The 18,462-nt window shown below is 31.8% G+C and overlaps 1 pseudogene; it reads right to left on the bottom strand.

Annotated features, from left to right (window-relative positions):
* Positions 1-2,259: 2,259 nt before the first annotated feature.
* The window catches only part of LOC124372436, a 31,119-nt pseudogene continuing 14,916 nt past the window's right edge, over positions 2,260-18,462 (bottom strand).

Below are 18,462 nucleotides of genomic sequence, written 5' to 3' on the forward strand. Positions count from 1 at the left end.
TACTTTTATAGTTTGATTTAATTATAGGTGTTTATACAAATATAATAGCTAATATGCCATATAATATATGTTTACTTAAAAAAATATAACAATATAATCGTCCAACTAATATTATAATAGAGGATTGTTAGTTGATTTAGTAGACTGTTAAAATAATATTAAAACAAAGAAACTGTTTAATGAAAAAATATAAGTTAATGTAATATAATAATACATTTTGTAAATATTTTACAGTGACACTAGGCTGATAATCTACATACGAAATATACATATATTATATTACAGTTAAGTTGTAACTTTTCACATGAAAATATAACACAATATCATAATAATAACAAAACACATATACACAATATTAAGTCTGCACAACAATTAAATATATGTTTTCGGAAACAACATTTATATATTTAGATGTATTAATTCTTAAGGCACGGCACTAACATTAGATTGAAACGGAAGTTATGTAAAGTGTGTTATAATATGAAAATAATATTAACTGTGTAGCAATATTGGAATACAATATTTTTAATAACGTGTGAATTGAATAATACACTGCATTAATGTAAAGACATCTCTATAAACATTTTATAAGTCCTAAGAGATTGAAGTAGAAAATTAATGTAATTACCAATAGCGTAATTTTTTGCGAATTCTACAGTGGTGTTATAAATTTGTAAAATTTATTGGCTTTTCAATTCCTAAGGACACTTTAAAACCGTACAAATACTTCTTTTAAATAATATTTTTCTATTGGTTTAGCTGCAATTGCATGTAAAAATATTAATTAATTTAAGGGGCTGTAGCAAACATTAAATAATTATTGCTACAGACAAAAATACTGCACACCATTGCTCCGACATAGCAATAAATTTTCAAAATATAACCATTTCTGTACTAATAATATTTATTCTAATGTTTTTAATGAATGCTAATTTTGTGCCACCATCGTAAAACGGAAGACTATAAATCTTAACAATAAAATGTTATTCGATATTTGGTATAAACGATTCAAAATAAAACGTGAATCGCAATACTTTAACACTACTATTTCATTTTGCCTTAAGACTTTTATCGTAGAAAAATTTCTGGACAATACCATTTTGAAAGTAATAACTAGTTATTATTTATGAAACCAAAGAGATAAACTTGTTCTACATACTGCCACCAGATGTTTTACAAGGCAAAAAGCTTAGGAAAGCTTGTGTTAACTAAATGTTTCCATTTTGTTAATTTTAAATGTTAAAATTAAATTAGAAAATGAAGCAATACTGAAGAAGACAAGAGTTTTAAGCTAATTGACCCTGCAGGTAGTAGGGTGGAAATCTCATTACGATCTTTCTGACTTTTTTAATAAATAGTATAGTATATGTTTTTATTATTGCTTGGTTAAATTTGGAGGCAGTCACAGCTGACGATTAGAAAACCTACCTAACGTAAATACTAACTTAAAGTTTAGGCGAAGTTAAGAGTAAAGTGTGAATGGACACTTGTACAGTTTTGGATGAAACATTAAATTTTTAGTAAGAACAGAATCTCTTTACTTAGAGTGCGTTGCGAATTTGTTGTATGTAAGATTATTGGCTTATGAATAACACATGGCAGATGTCCTTTTATATTCATAGGCTAGAACCCAATATAAAAATTTGATAATTCTAAAATAAAAAATACTATTCCCTTTGATTGCAAAAGTAAAACTAATAATATGCAATAATTTGATTGCATATCTTATAATTACTGCAGATTGTTTTAATCCACGATATACTACAATCAGGTATGAAAGTATTCACCTGAATCATGATTGATGTTGAATAATAATAAAATGTTTACTAAGTTGAAAACGTGGAGTATATTTATAAAGATTCATACTATACGTTACTTGAAGGAAATATTAGCCAGAAACGTGTACAAAAAATGCAAAAGTATTGCACATATTAGGTAACTAGATGTTTCTTAATTGTTACTTCAATGTATCAGAAATTAAAATTGGATTAATAAAGACCCTTCGCTTAAAGACAATTTTACGCATTTGTATTTAATTAATATTTTATAGATAAACATTAATTTAACTTATTTAATAAATAATAACAATATGAGTTTTTGATTACTAGATCCTGACTATGCCTCAACTTTCTTGACTTTCAATTCATAACTGTATCAATTAAATGTATGTACCTTAATATATAATATTTTCAAATATATAACACAGTTACTATGAGTTTCACAAGTGTCCATCCCAAACTCCTGACTAGCAAGTTTAAATACCCTATCCCAGTTTACAGGACATGAAGATTCTCGCAGTTCTTAAACTTAGAATCCTCCTTTCCGAAGATCCAGGTGAACATTTGGCGCGCTTTCATGCTGGCTCTGACCACACCTCTACTCTTGTACCTGGGTCACAAAATTGGTAGCTCTTTATAAAAAAATGCATTAATCACATTAGTGGTATACAATTCCAAAATAATTTAGTGAATTTCACATAATTCACCAGAAACCGTTAGAATGATTAGGTTTCTCTATTAAAGTAGCATGATATTTTAAAATAAAACTTTTTACTTAAACATATGCTAATTTTAAATTTAATATGGCATTTTAATATCAGTGTGAATAAACCCTTTTTAGTGCGATGTTCAAAGGCCCTGTACTTAACGTTTCTTGGTGCGTTAAAAGAAATCTATTGCATCTGGATTACAATCCGTTTGAACTGTAAAAAACCATGCTAATAGTCATTAACAGTACTTAAAAATGACAGCAGTTTATGCATGAATCTTGAGCATAATCTTTTTTGTCTGAGATAACGTACACAATTCATATTATAATCGATTAGGTGGTTAAATAGTTTAATACTGTATGTAACATAACAGTCTTTTATATGCATTGATTTAAAAAGAAAATTTGTGTAAAAATTGGGAATCATAACAAAACTTTGTTACACAGTTACATATATTGTTTTTAGTCATATTGGAAATAGAAGCAGGAAATATTTTATAAGAGGTCATTCGTAGAAGAACATTAATTTTAGAAAATTAAATTTCGTTACTGATTCGCTGTTGTTCACTTATAGACCGGTGCTAAACCAAATTATAGATTTTTTATATCTCATACTGTACCGATTTCTTGTTTTTGGGAATGGCCAAGTAGGGCTATAATGAGATGGGCCTTTTGTAACAAAACAGATTAATTAACCCATCAATGATCTTGTATTATGAAACATTTTACAACGAATTAAGATTGAAAGTTATCGCTGTTAACAAGTAAATAACAATAAAGTAACTCCTCAAAAGGAAATCCCTTGATCATGAAAAACACTCTGTCAGCTTTAATTGAGGACCGTGGTACCCTTCGTACTTAGACAGTAATTCTGTATTGTTATTTACCAGTGAGATCCGCTTTCACGGTCTGCGCATGCTCGCTTCATTCGGATCTGGTTGAGGATACCCACAAGAAGCTCATCCACGTTGTGGTTGATCCCGACTGAGATCTCTATGAATTTTTGCACGGTACGTGCATGCCAGGCATTTACCATCTGTAACAGACACAATAACACTCTGTTCATAACTCAGTCTTGGTTGATTGAATCCGAATTTTAAGTTTAGCTCCAGTTAACCTTCCTCTTGGTGAAACGCCTGGAATCTAAATAATTTTAGACTGCACTAAGAGGAACGGAACGGAAGCTAAACTCAACATTCACAGCACTCTGTTAGTAAATTGATCATCACCGTGTTATGTGTTGCACTAGTTAAATTACCAAGTAAATACTCCATTTTTAGGCACACTAGGAATCAAGATACAAAATTGGTATATGTTGCAGGTTTATACTAAACAATCCAAACAACCCATTATATTTTTATTATTAAAGTAGTAAAAACCATAATATAACATGTGAACAGATAAAGAAACATACAATTTTTAATATTTATCAAACTAGAGTAACAGTTTTTGCGTAAATAATAATAATAATAATTTCAATAATTGACATGAATGATGAAAGCAATACGTCACATTTCAGTTTGTACTTTAATAGCTTACTGTGATAACGTGGTTCCAAAAAGTTGGAATTATTTTTATTGCTACTAAAATTAATACTTTGCTATGAGGTCACTGACCTTGAGAGGAAACGGCTCTACTCCTGACTAAGTCGACCTTGTTAGCTACAAGAATGGCGGGTCGCGCCCGCAGCAGGTCGTAGTCCTGGAGCCGCCCCATCTCGTCCTCCGCCCTCTGGAAACTCGCCTTGTCTATCACAGAGTACATCACGACGTAGGCGTCCGCGGGGGCCGAGGTCTTGTCAACCTCTCCCTGTAACACAAATGCAACAATAGGTTGAATGACTCCTGTTTGGTCCGGATGGTAATGTACGTATAGTATATGTTTCCAAATAATGACATCTGAACAAGGGGAATAGAAACTTCACTAGTCATTGTCTTTATGAAAGAAATGAATGAATGAATTTAATTCCAGCAAATGTACATGAAATTACTCTTAAAAATTACAATAGTAATGCACTAAACAGAATTATTTTGAAAAACAATAGTTTTACTAGTTATCTAGCTAAGATATAACTTATATAATTAATAAAGTAATAGAGTCTGCATAGGCATTCAGTCTGTGCGCAGGCTTCAGTTGATCGTCCGCCACGATAACTTAAAATGAAGAACTTGACATCTTTAAGAGCATTTAATAGAATGTACTAGAATTTTTATACATAAAATTTATAATTTAAAATAAAAGAAAGAAAAACACGATTTAATATGAGAACTGGCTTGTTATGCTTTGTAAAAAATTAAATTAGTATATTATTTTATCTATAATAATGCAACGGCATCACATCATTGTGCTTGGCTCAGGGGAGATCAAGTCAGCATGGTTCTATATAATAATAGTATAGTAGTGTGTGTGTACTAATGTAGCGTCTAGTTTGAATGGTAGTTTAGTAGCAGTAGTAGTAGTAGTAGTAGTAGTAGTAGTAGTAATAGTAGTAGTAGTATGGTTTAGTAGTAGTATAGTGGTCTAGTGGTCGGGTGTAATATTGGGGGGTGAAAGTGCCTGAGGATGGGTGGTGCAGGTCAGGCCGCTCGGTAATCTGCAGATATAATGGACTCTGCTTGTGTGATATCTAATTGGATTAGCCATTATTTCACTCTATTTTTGAAAACAGGTATAGAGGGTGGTGCAAACACAAGGTGGTGTTATGATGAAACACAAATATTTCTATATATAATATTGGATATATTTAAAAACGGGTTTTTTTGTAGAATACTCTTTACGTAACTTGTAAAGTAACAGTCCTTACATTATGCGCATATCTAGTATCATAATGGTGCTAGTAGTATCAGGCGGGCTGGTTGCAAGGACAGGATCGCTCAGCGGTCACCCATCCAAGCAGCAACCACACTCGACGTTGCTTTATTCTGTTATCTTGCGATAACCGCTGTAACCCGCTACACTGCGCCATTGGAAAAGTGATAATTATTCTGAGCAAGATACTGATGTTTGACATTATTATCAGGATGATTGATTTAGCCAGCCAGTAAGCCGTTTTTGCGTACACGACATTAGCCTGCGTGCCTATTTGTCAAGGTTAATATGGACATGTTCGTACAGCACTTGTTTTTCTGCATTGATCTGTGAATTTAGTATTCAGGTCAGAGGTGGATCAATGATTCGATATGAATAATTTCTAATCTCATTTGCATCGTTGTTGAGTCAGTTTCTGTCTTTTATTTTTCAATGAAATGAAATAAAGGTACAACGGTTTTTGCAAAAATGAGAGTGAGAAAAATTTTCATCCACTTAGATTTAAAATATGATTTGATAGTATTATATCCTATCTACGAAAAATAATCTAACCTGAACATTACGTCTGTTTACTAAGATAGCCAGCCTACTACAACAGTGGAAGGTGGTTCAAATCCTTGCTACAGCTGAAATATCGGGAACTAAAGAAGTTTAACACTCCGTTTTGGATAAATCTGTAAGGATTAGTCCTGAGAATTCATTTAGTTTGACCTGAGAATTATCAAAAATTGTTGGAAAGCACATAAAAGATGAACATAACAAACATTATGGCTAAAATCTAATGATTTAACAACAATCGAAGAGTTTTTGTAGGAATTTTAAAAGATTTTGGCTAGTTTGAGTTTGCTTGAGCACTTGAGCAACTCATGGGAGCCAGAGCTGACATCGTTGACCTATCGAGAACGGAAAAAAGTTCGGCGTAAAATTCAAATTTTAAAAGTATTTTTCAATATTTTCGAGCTTACGTAAAGTTGTTTAGCTCTCTTTTAAATAATATTAATAATAAGGCATATTAGATGTGACAAATAAACTAGATTTTTAGATAACGTAATTAGATTAATAATTTTAAATCTATAAATTAATTAAGTACTGAGGTGGATTATTTTCAGTTAGAAAATTATACACAAAAATTAATCATTATTACAAAGTACAACGTACGAAAATGTTAGTTTTCATCTAACGTGAATAAAGAACGTGAATTGCAACAGCTACACATATATCACTTTCAGTGTATGTGCTTAAGCGCATCAAGCCTCCGTGTTCCCAGTTCAAAAAAGTTTCATTCAATTGGTTTTCACAGTAGCGTAGGGGTAAGGCTGTGACTGTCTAGTCGCGAGGTCACGGGATCGAATCCTGAGAAGGTCGATAGCAATATAAAAATAGGTTTGGGCCATTTTCGCTTAAAAATTGTAGCATTTTTCTTAAAAACGAACTGGCATAAAAACAAACTTTTTAAAACGAAAAAGAAAATTATCCAGAAAACGCTGTGTCAGAAATGCTGTCCATAAACAAGACCAAAAAGAAAACTTTGAAACAGGAGCTGCCCAAATAAGCTCCAAATTTCCAGATCTATCACATTGGGTATTGACCGCAACCAAAATATCTCAGTAAATACAGAAAGTTTCCATATGATTACAAAGGGTATTCTAGCATACATATATTATCCTATAAAAGACAATTTTCAACTGCTACATACTTTATGATTGTAGAGTTCCCATATATTTTACTCTAGCATAGCAACATGTGTGGTAAAGCTTTAGTGTTATTTTTCGAAATATTCCATTGTAATGTTTATCTTGTAAAAACATCTGTGAGGCTCCTCTGTCATTCAAACGTATTTTAATGTGGCCATCCCATTGGTTTAAAATCACGTTATATTATCAAGTTACATTATCTACCATCACTACTACCAACGCCCGATTGCTGGGGATTCTCTTTTGAAACCCATATTAGGGTACGCTCTTATACTGTATATTTCTTACTACATTGTTAAGATATATACTTTATATCAACTCAAGGCTCTGTTGTGCGCAAATTTTATTGGGATATTGTTGTTTTATTTAAAACCAACATATAAAACATTTGTCCTGTACATATAAAAATGCAGTTGTCTTGTTTTAACCATGGTTAGTGATTCGCGACAGCAAGAGAACCCAGGTCACCTCAGCTTTCCACTACCTTTCCCATTGGTATTTGACCTGTTTCTAACTAATGCACTCAAAATTGTTGAGTTCAAGTGTAAATTCTCTTTCCCTGTTCATATTAGTGTCTGATAATTGATAATGGTAAAACTGTTTAGTTACCACGGTATAGTTTAAAAACCTGACTAATAAAAGAATTTTGCCGTTTGAAAAAATCTCATTTGAAAAATTACTTTTGTTATTCCCTACAATTAAATATGATTGTTAACAATAAAATAAGCCATTACTTTTCAATTTAATATAGCTATAAGAACTTCTTTACAGCAAACTGTGGTTTGTGTTTATTTGTTCAAGAGAAAAGTGGTTTTAATTAAAACCGAGAATAGAGTGAGCTATTCCACTCATAGCCCCTTACAGCACTTCTCATCCAACCCAGTTAGTTACAAAACAATCTTCGTAGTTTATGTTTTGTAATAAAAATCCATTAAGGTTTGTTGTTTCAGCTGAAGTGTTATTTATAACGGAGCATTTCATAAGAAGTTCATAATGTTTTTTTAATAAGATGTTATAAGGCTAATTTAAAATCTCTGAAAATTCTGGTCTTCTGAATACAATAGCATTCTTGTTTTAACGAAAAAAGATACTTTCGCAATTGTTTATATTTTCAATGATTTTAGTGGTCCTAAAAGTATACATAAAAAATGTTTAAATCAATTTCAAACTCATAATTGTTTTGTATATAGAAGACAATTTCCACAAAATCTGAGATCTGTAGGCTTCTAAAAAATAATCAGTTTTTATTATTCAAATAATTTTTTAGTGTGTGAAAAATGAGATGGATAGATTAAGTCTCAATACGATTTTATAGCAGAATTTAAAACGTTCACCATGTGGAAAATGAGTTTCTTGTATACAAACAGGAAATATTAGCTTCTACTAATTTATTTCTAATCAGAAACTATTAACAAAAGGCATAAATGTACTTTTTATACTTGTTTTATATTACGATATTAAAATATGTAAATATTCATTTGCACTATTTTATAGTACAAATTTCTACCTTTTCATTCCCAATGTTGATAAATTTAAGCTCAGACTCTTCTCCGTTAAGCATGATACACACCGACTGCTCGATAGTGCCATCTGTCACACCGTCGTCTGAAACAATAAAAATACTGTAATAACAACATCATACATATCGATTGATCGATAGTACCATCTATCACACCGTCGTCTGAAACATTAAAATAACTGTAATAACAACATCATACATATCGATTGATCGATACTATCATCTATCACACCGTCGTCTGAAACAATAAGATAACTGTAATAACAACATCATACATATCGATTGATCGATACTACCATCTATCACACCGTCGTCTGAAACAATAAGATAACTGAAGCAATAACATTATTCACATTGACTGCTCGGTACTGCCACCTGTCATACCGTCGTCTAAAACAATAAAATAATTGTAATAAAAACATGATACACATTGATTGATCGATAGTGGCATCTGTCACACCGTCGTTTAAAACAATAAAATAAACTCTAGTAACAACATTATACGCATCGACTGTTTGATAGTGCCATCTTGTCACGCCGTCGTCTGAAATAATAAAATAAGCGTAGTAACATGATACACATGAATAAGGTGAGTACTGAATGAGTATTTAGCCAGTGTAGATCTGATTAATCGTGCCCCTCAATATGCGTACTGGGCTGTCTCATCTACAATATTGCAACGTCGTTAACACAATTTTAGAAATATGGGCTTGATAGAGATGGATGCGTACCGAGCTGCATTATCTGACACGCTATAAAGTCCTCATCATGAGTTGAACAAGAAAAGGGGTTGTTGGAGGAGGAGTAACACTGAAGCTGTATTGAGCCAGTGTCAGTCTGATTAATCGTGTGCCTCAAAATGCGTACCGAGCTGCCTCATCTAGCATGTTATAACGTCCATCAAGAGTCGAACAAGAAAAGGGGTTGTTGGAGGAGTAGTAACACTGAAGCTGTATTTAGCCGGTGTCGGTCTGATTAATCGTGTGCCTCAAAATGCGTACCGAGCTGCCTCATCTAGCATGTTATAACGTCCATCAAGAGTCGAACAAGAAAAGAGGTTGTTGGAGGAGTAGTAACACTGAAGCTGTATTTAGCCGGTATCAGTCTGATTAATCATGTGCCTCAAAATGCGTACCGAGCTGCCTCATCTAGCATGTTATAACGTCCATCAAGAGTCGAACAAGAAAAGGGGTTGTTGGAGGAGTAGTAACACTGAAGCTGTATTTAGCCAGTGTCAGTCTGATTAATCGTGTGCCTCAAAATGCGTACCGAGCTGCCTCATATAAGATGTTATAACGTCCCAATAAAGAGTTGAACAAGAAAAGGGGTTGTTGGAGGAGTAGTAACACTGAAGCTGTATTTAGCCAGTCAGTCTGATTAATCGTGTGCCTCAAAATGCGTACCGAGCTGCCTCATATAAGATGTTATAACGTCCCAATAAAGAGTTGAACAAGAAAAGGGGTTGCTGGAGAAGAAGTAACGCTGAAGCTGTATTTAGCCAGTGTCAGTATAATTAATCGTTTGCTTTAAAATACGTACCGAGCTGCCTCATCTAGCATGTTATAACGTTATCATCAAGAGTTAAAAAAAAGGGTGTCGACGGAGAGGGGGTAGTACTGAAGCTGAACTGAGCTGGTGACATTCCGTTTAATCGAGTGGCCCCTAACGCTTTGGTAAACTAATTTTAGTATGATGTGTTGGTCTGACACTATGACTGTGGCAGTGTAAACGTACTATTTATTGGGATAAATAGAACGTTTACGTCTGGGGACGTTATATTAAATTGATGTCCATATCTAAAATATAGCTTGTCAACAGGGACAAAATTTATCTGTGTAATTTATGAAATGGTAATAAATAAGAATTTTATTTACCTGCCTTATCGATGTCTGTTAGTGAAGGAAACACGTGTATGAATTAATTCCACGTAAGAAACGCACTCAGTTTTAGTGTCATGTTAGTCGTAAAACTCCAGTTTACCGGCGTGTCACTGAACACTCTCACGCAGTCAAATATTGCCTTATTAATGCAATGTTTTAGTACATGTACGTAGGATTGCCTGTTCTGCAAGAATTAGTTTTTATCGTTTGCAAGTAAACATCCCTTTATGGAAAATGAAATATTATTGGAAATAATGGTTCATTTCTTATTATCAAGAAACCGACAGGGATTTAGTGCAATCCATGCTGTCTGTGGGATAAATATTCATATATTGTCCCCTAGCCATGGGGTTAAAATAGGTTCCTCTTGGTCCAAGAGTACTTAAGGGACTTGTTACTTAAGGGACAGTTAAGGTCAATAGAGATCGCCAACAATGTTCTCCAAGGTCGGTCAATTCCCCTCTACTCCCCTTGCCCACAGAAGTCAATAACCCAGGGTAGGTCAATGACCTTAAAGGTCAAGGCCATCAACCAAGGTCAAGGTCACGAGCCTCAGGTCACTGAATGCGGCTTGGGCTGTACTCAAGGAACAATTTATTTATATATTTATACTACCAAGAAAAAAAAACATCTGGCTGCCCACTACATTAGACCTCTTTTATAACGTTGGGTCCTTCTGGTTGATTGCTGTTGGGTTTTAGTTAATGTGTTACGTTTATGCCAAAGTCAGGATGGTGAGAAAATCCTACAGGTTTTATCTACAAAATATCACAATGGAAGATTGAATGGGGTTATTTAAATACTGTACGTATCTTTACAATGATAATGCTTACACTGTTACGAACACTCTCTTAATTCAGGCAGATGGTTTAATAACTTTGGAGTCCAAAAGTCTCAGAACATATATGCGATCTGAAAAACAGAGACAACTTCTAGAATAAGGCTAAATAAGTTTACTCAAACCAAAGTAATGATCAGTATTTGTGATCCTCGGTGCAGCGATTTTAACAGGTCATAGCTCCAAACATTGAGCTATTTGACAACCAAGAATTTTGAGTTATGAAACCCGGGAGTTTAACACTTTGATAATTTGGTAACGATACAGGTTAATGAATCTCAATTAAGAGCTCTGATACGGAATACTTAACGGTAAAATTATAAAGAAGTAGTACAAAATATGACGTGTCAACAAAATTTTCTGAGGTTGCATGCAAGTTTGCTCATTTCACTCTAGAAATGTGTTCAAGACAGACAGAAAATATCTTACAATAAAAAGACATTGTCATATCCGTCCAGCGGGATGATAAAAAATTGCGCGTCTAATGATTGAAATTTTTATTGAGCTTAGCAAAATTCCACGGACGAACATATACATCATATAACTCACTTTTTTCTATCTAGAAATGTAGTTTTTTGCAAAAAATTAAAGTTTACAAATGGAACGTTTTTTAAAATATCTTCTTGATAGTTAGGTTAAACCTCTTGTATTCAATTGGCATATAGTTATTTATACTCATTTTGTTATAACTCCATGTCTAAACAAGTTTTATTGGCATCTGAATTGTTTAAATAGTGGTCATTGTGTAGGTAAAAATTAAGCTCTTTAATTCTTTAAGATTGTTCTTCTTGAGATATCTTGCCAGAAAGATACATTCACATTTTACAAAGTTAGGCAAGGTTACGCTGATATCAAATATCGTCTCCAAATTTTAAAAGTGACTTTCCAGTCTATTATATTTATTTTACCGTATGAATAAACGTAATGTGTGAATAAGTCACATGTTAAAACACTGTTCTCACCTTTTTCATTAATTTATTTATTTCCAGATTTTCTCGTTGTTAGTAGGTTTGCTCATAAGACCAATATAAAAATTTTCGCTAACGCTCAGCCAATTTTGCATGGAGTAACATGCATCATTGTCGATATGTCGTGTATAAAAATGAAGATTCAGGCAAAATTTCAAGTCTATAAAAGATAATTTCGTTGTTGTTGTTTGTGGAGAGACGGAAATTAAATTTTTATAACCCCTTGAATAATAGCTTCGCCAAAGCTTAGCCAGTGAAATGATTAGATTTTAGACAAAGGAAGCTTAAAATTAATTAAGATGAGAATTATTACTCTAATTACAAAATCGATTTAAAAAGTGACTGAACTATTTATACTTAGAAAAAAAACTAAACATATAAAGTATTAAAATTGGTTTTCTGTGAATCTAAATAAAAAGTGTTAAATGAAATATGTTCCGAACATATAAGATAGTTTATTCCCTTACAAGGATATAACGACCAAGAATAACGGTTAAGTTTCTTTTAATAAGTTGACAAGCGCGACGTCATGTTTTACAGTGTCATCACTTGTTTTCAAAACTTCAAAATGAAGTTACTCTTTTTTGTGTTTTCTTGGTGCTTGAAAGAACTTCAAACACTTTAAAAAGCAAAAATATTCAGCCTTTAATTTCCTCTTCTTCCTCTGTCCTTGGAATAATATTCTATTCAGCAGTTTACCTAATTCACAGGTGCCTTGATTCAGTTTGTCAAAGGTAAGGCTTTTACCACAAGGTATGAATACTTTCGTCGGAACACTTTTAACATTCTTTTTCATTCCAAGACGTTGCGTTAGAAAATTATTTTCACTTTAAATTGCCTTTAATAAATCCATTAAGCTTGTTTCTAACAGTTTATTAGATTACATGTTAGTGATGGTTACTATAAGGCAAGAGTGCACTGAAGTATGATCACAGACTTTCAACATTGACTCCAGTCTGTTATATTTGATTTTTTCTGTATAAATAAAAGAGCCAATTGTTGCAATATAGTATGATTTTACAGTTCGTTTGTAAAAGTTTGTTTAAAAATTTACTTATTCAGTTGTTTTCTGATTTCCATCATGGTTATTCATAAGACCAATGTGAAGATATTCGCTAACGCTCAACCAAATCCCATGGCTGACATGCACCATCATCGAACTCGGTGTTGCCGTTATAGAAACGAAGTTCATTCAAAGTTTTTTTACAAGTATTTTATGTCAGTTGATTCTTAAAATGTTGTTCGGAAAAATAGACAGATAGAAAAGTCAGACATAATTGAAATTTTCATAGTTCCTCGGCTTCGCTAACCTTCAGCCAATATAAAGACATGAAATTGTATTATTAACAACCGATACTAATTTTTTGAAGGTACTATTACAAGTTGGCGTCATGTCAGAGGTAATCTTAACATCAAATAATAAATAATCCTATATATGTTTGTGAAGATGTTTGGATGTCTCGATAATGGATGTTTGATAATTAATCGCACAAAACCATGCGGACTGATTTAAAGGAAATTTTCATGTACGTTACTTATATATAGGAATCAAACATAGAAATATTTTTATTTTGAGTACCACCTACAATAATTCTGAACGACCATTATCTGGACATGGGTTTAACATAAACAAAAACAAAAACGTTTAGGAAATTGATTTAATCTAAAAGAAATAATTTAGAAACAAAAGCCTCAATATATTGTCTGTCGGGGTATAAAGCAAACTCAAAATTGCCGTTCCTACAAGCACAAATTCTGCAATGCAAGCCACTCACAATTCTGTGTAACAATTCAGTAGTATGTCTATTAAAATTTCACTTTTATTTTGATGCTTCATATTTTCTTATATTTCGTTGTAGTTTGAAATCAGTCTAAAAAATACATGATTCGTTTAATGCTGTAATATATTAATCAATTAATTCACTTCGTTTTTAAATTGTTGTGTTTAAAAAACAGGCATATCATGATGTGAAATTTGATATATATATATATATATATACATTTATTTATTTATTTGCCAATTATAAAGTATTTTTATTCAATTGAGTTGAACTGAAAAAAGTTTTCCTTCTTCCATTTAAAAAATGATAAGACTTATGCCTAAATAATATTTATTTGAGGACGCCGTCGTGTTGCATCATAAGTGATGTAACTAAGAAAGTTACGGACTTCGACTTTAGGATTCCTCCACTTTGGTTTAAATAACTCAAGTATGGCCGAAACCGTTGGGGTTATTCAGTTAAATACTTTGAGTGCAGATAAATTCGATTTAGTATGTGGTAGATAGGATGTTTATAAAATTTGTTTAATTCTCTAAACTCATTGGCCCAAAATCACTCTACCCAAAAACTAAATTTGATTATGGTCCAGGAAATTGCAATATCTTTTAGTAGCCATTCCTTTATCTCTAGGGCGTTTTTATACCATATAGAAGTTTATGCTTAGACGCTCCTATTATTCAGCAGGTTATTGCAGGGCGAAACGTCATAAGCATTAGTTAGGCAATTTACACAGAATTATGAAAGGTTTATTTTAGATTATTGAACTGACTTATTTTAGGAATTGACTTCAAGGGTTACATCAATAGAGTTCCACATTTTGATGATTGTGGTTGAGTCAGCCCTCCCTCAGTCCTCATGAATAAATCATACCGGAGTAAAGAACTCCAATATGAGATGAACAAAATCACAGATGTATTGCAAGGATTCTGATATAACAGTATAAAACACAACGCCTAAGTTCACTAGGTGAATCGAATGTCTTAATGTGGAATAAATATCATAATTTGACTTTCTATTGTTTTACATCGGTGATGCGAGGTCATCCAATTTAGCAATATGTTAGTTTTTGTTATTAATACAGTGTGTATATTACGTGTGAGATATGAAAAATGCTGTATATTGATTAAAATACCAGTTAATTTTAATATATGTTAAATGCAATTAAGGTGACTTTCATTCTAGATAGTAATGCATTCCACGGCCATCATTAAACCGTTATCTTGGATTTATATTAAGGTCTTGTAGTACATAGTTTTAGTTGGTTTTTCTGTGTATAAACAGTTTGTCGCTTTGCACAACAACTGAGCTTTATGTAATAAAAATTAAAAAAGTGATACATTTTCGTTTGTAAATTTTCAACGAAATAATTAAATAAAAAAATCGGTTATACCATGGATAGAAGTGTCGAAAAGACACTTTACTGACACGTACTAAAAATCAACTACAATGATTGTTTTAAAATTATATTGTTATTATTAAGAAGTTTTATCAATATTTTTCATAAGATATTTCCTATTTTGAGGTGAAGAAAGCAATATTGTAGTTACATAAATGTAATATAATTATTTTTTTAATATTCATGGTATTCAAACAACTTTTATGGGTCATTACCAAACATTACAACCTTATTTATGTATGGAGGCGAGGGTGATTGTTTAGATAAGGCTGATAATTTGAGGAATAGTCATTGCCAATGACCATTGAGGTGCAGTACAGTTTTTTTAAAACCAAAACACAGTTACATTTCGTTTCAAAAATATAGATAAAATTGGCTCTAAGTGTTTATATGCTTTTGAAGGATACCTACATGTACTATAAACACAAATTTAATGAGAAATAAACACGTACAATACGTCACTGTGTAAAATAAAACTTAAAAAAGAACGCAAGGCAGTAAGGTGACAGATTTTTCCAACCGTTGTTATCGTTTCAGTGATACACAATCACTGTGATGGCTCAATAAACACTGGAAAACCAATAGGATGTGCACAAGACACAAGTCGTTTTTAATATACTAAACCTGAATCCAATTTGCTGATAAAGATGGCCGCCGAAAGATCATAACCGGCCATAATGAAAGTAACTTTTGTTTAATTCAGAAATGCTAAAAGTTAATTGGTATTTTTAAATCACAATAAGGGTTTTATAATATTCGATACTTTATGGAGGAAGTGATATTAATTTCATTTCCATTGATTAATGGAAAATCTTCGGAAAAAAAAACTGCATACTTCACCAACCTTCCTTGGTCAAAAAGACACTTTAAAAAAGTAAGGAAATGTTTAAACATTGGTAAAAACATAAAGTTTAAAAACACATATTATATAATTTAGAAATATTTACAACATTTTTTCCCAAAATCAGCAGATATACTTTGAAACAGACCAGAGACCATATATATATAAATATAAGTAGATATGAATATGGGGTTTCTAGGACACTTTTGGGACAGTCAGAAAATCAATGTAAAATACTGTTTAAAGGACAATAAACAAATCGAATCTGTAAATCACGAATAAAAAAATAACCGAATCTATAGCTGTTTGATTCTACTTTCTTAAGCTGAAACTTAGTGAAATATGCTTCGAATCAATCTCATATCTGCTTCTAATCTACGAAAATTCTGTTGTAAATATATTAAAATCTTAATGAAAAATCTTGGAAAAGTTAAAGAAAAAATTATTGAAAAAATAGTATAAAGAATTTAAATTGCCCCCTACAAACCAATATAGTAATAAAAGTACTATTTTGTCCTATAATTATACTATTTTTTCAAAAATTTTAAGTCTTAGTTTACAGATTTTTCTATAATAAATAGAAGAATCTATCACTGTTTCACCAGAAATTGTGCTGATTTGTGTCAAATTCTAGTAAAATTCTCCACTTTTCAAAGTCTGAGTTATACAAATTTTTCCCTATATAAATAGAAGAATCTAACGCTGTTAAATCATAAATTCTGCTGATTTGTATCAAAATCTTTAAATTTTTCCTATATAAATAGAAACATTTAACGCTGTTTCTACATAAATTGTGCTAATTTTTATCAAATTTTGATAAAAATCCTTAGAAATCTACTGAATTATTGCTATTTTTCAGCTTAATAAAAAGATATTTTACTAAATAGTAAAACTTGGCAGATTCAAATTTTCCCTATTTAAATGGATAGGAAAAAGATATCCTGCCCGTACTGCAAAAAAGACATTTTCGAACATCATTATACCCGACATTACAACTCAAAGATTCATTTGAAGAACAAAGAAATTTACGAAAGTGAACTAAATTATTTGAGGACTTGGGCTAAAGAAAATCAAATTGCCGATCACCAAAACATGTATAATATAGAAAAATTGCGTGAACTAAAGAAAAATTTTAAGGAAAGTAAAAAAAGATCTCAATCTATTTAATGATGAAAAAAATCATTCAATAGCTGAAAAATTGGCTATCGAAACTAACGACAAAACTAAGTCAGAAATGATCGAAGAAATTGATAAAACGATTAATGAGAAACCTGAAAATATCATTGATGTAGAAGTTTTATCCTCAATACACGGTCTATTTAAGCAATACATTTTAACAAATTTGAACGACAATTTCATGTCAATTTACAAATATCTTTCTGTTTTGCGCCCAGAAATTAAAAGTTTAATCGAAAAATTTCAAGAAACTGTGAAAAATAGTAAAGGATATCTCTCTTTAGAATGCGAATACGAACGAACTTTAGTGAACGGTGAAACACAAACTTGTCCAATGTACTTTACTATAAAAGCAGACGAGATCTTTGATGTAAACGACTTTATTTCTAAACAATTTAATAAATTAACACATCGAGAGCAGACAAATCATCCAAATCGAGGTTCTGGATGGACATTAAAACGCTGTAAACAACTGATTTTGAGCCTTAATAAACACGAAATGCTGAACGCAGGATCATATATCGATTTACCACAAGAAATAAAGGTAAAGAAAGCTTGTGTAAATATCAAAAATGAAGATGACTATTGCTTTATTTACTCTATCCGATGTGCAATTGAAAAATCAAAATTTCATCCTGAACGTGTAAAACAATATGAAAAATTTGTAAATGACGAGATATTTTCAGGTTTCGAGTATCCAATGTCTTTGAAAGATATACAATTATTCGAGAAACGCAGCTCCAATTCCAAGTACAAATATCCAAAAATGTCTATAAATATCTATACTTATGATGAAAAAATTAATATTGTTCCGTTACAAATTTCAGAAATTTATGATGCCGAGTTAGAAATCGATTTATTGTATGTTAAGCAAGAAGATAAATCTCATTATGTTTTGATAACCGATTTAAATAAACTCGTGAGTTTCTCAGTTATCCAAGCATAAGGAAAGAAAATTTCTTTGTAGAAGATGTTTAAGCCATTTCTACAAATCTGGAGATTTAACAGATCATTTAGAAATTTGCAAACAACATGAAGTTTGTAAGCCAATTATGCCGTTTCCAGGTCAAACAA

This window comes from Homalodisca vitripennis, unplaced genomic scaffold (genome assembly GCF_021130785.1).
Source record: "Homalodisca vitripennis isolate AUS2020 unplaced genomic scaffold, UT_GWSS_2.1 ScUCBcl_3209;HRSCAF=8585, whole genome shotgun sequence".
Classification (NCBI taxonomy): domain Eukaryota; kingdom Metazoa; phylum Arthropoda; class Insecta; order Hemiptera; family Cicadellidae; genus Homalodisca; species Homalodisca vitripennis.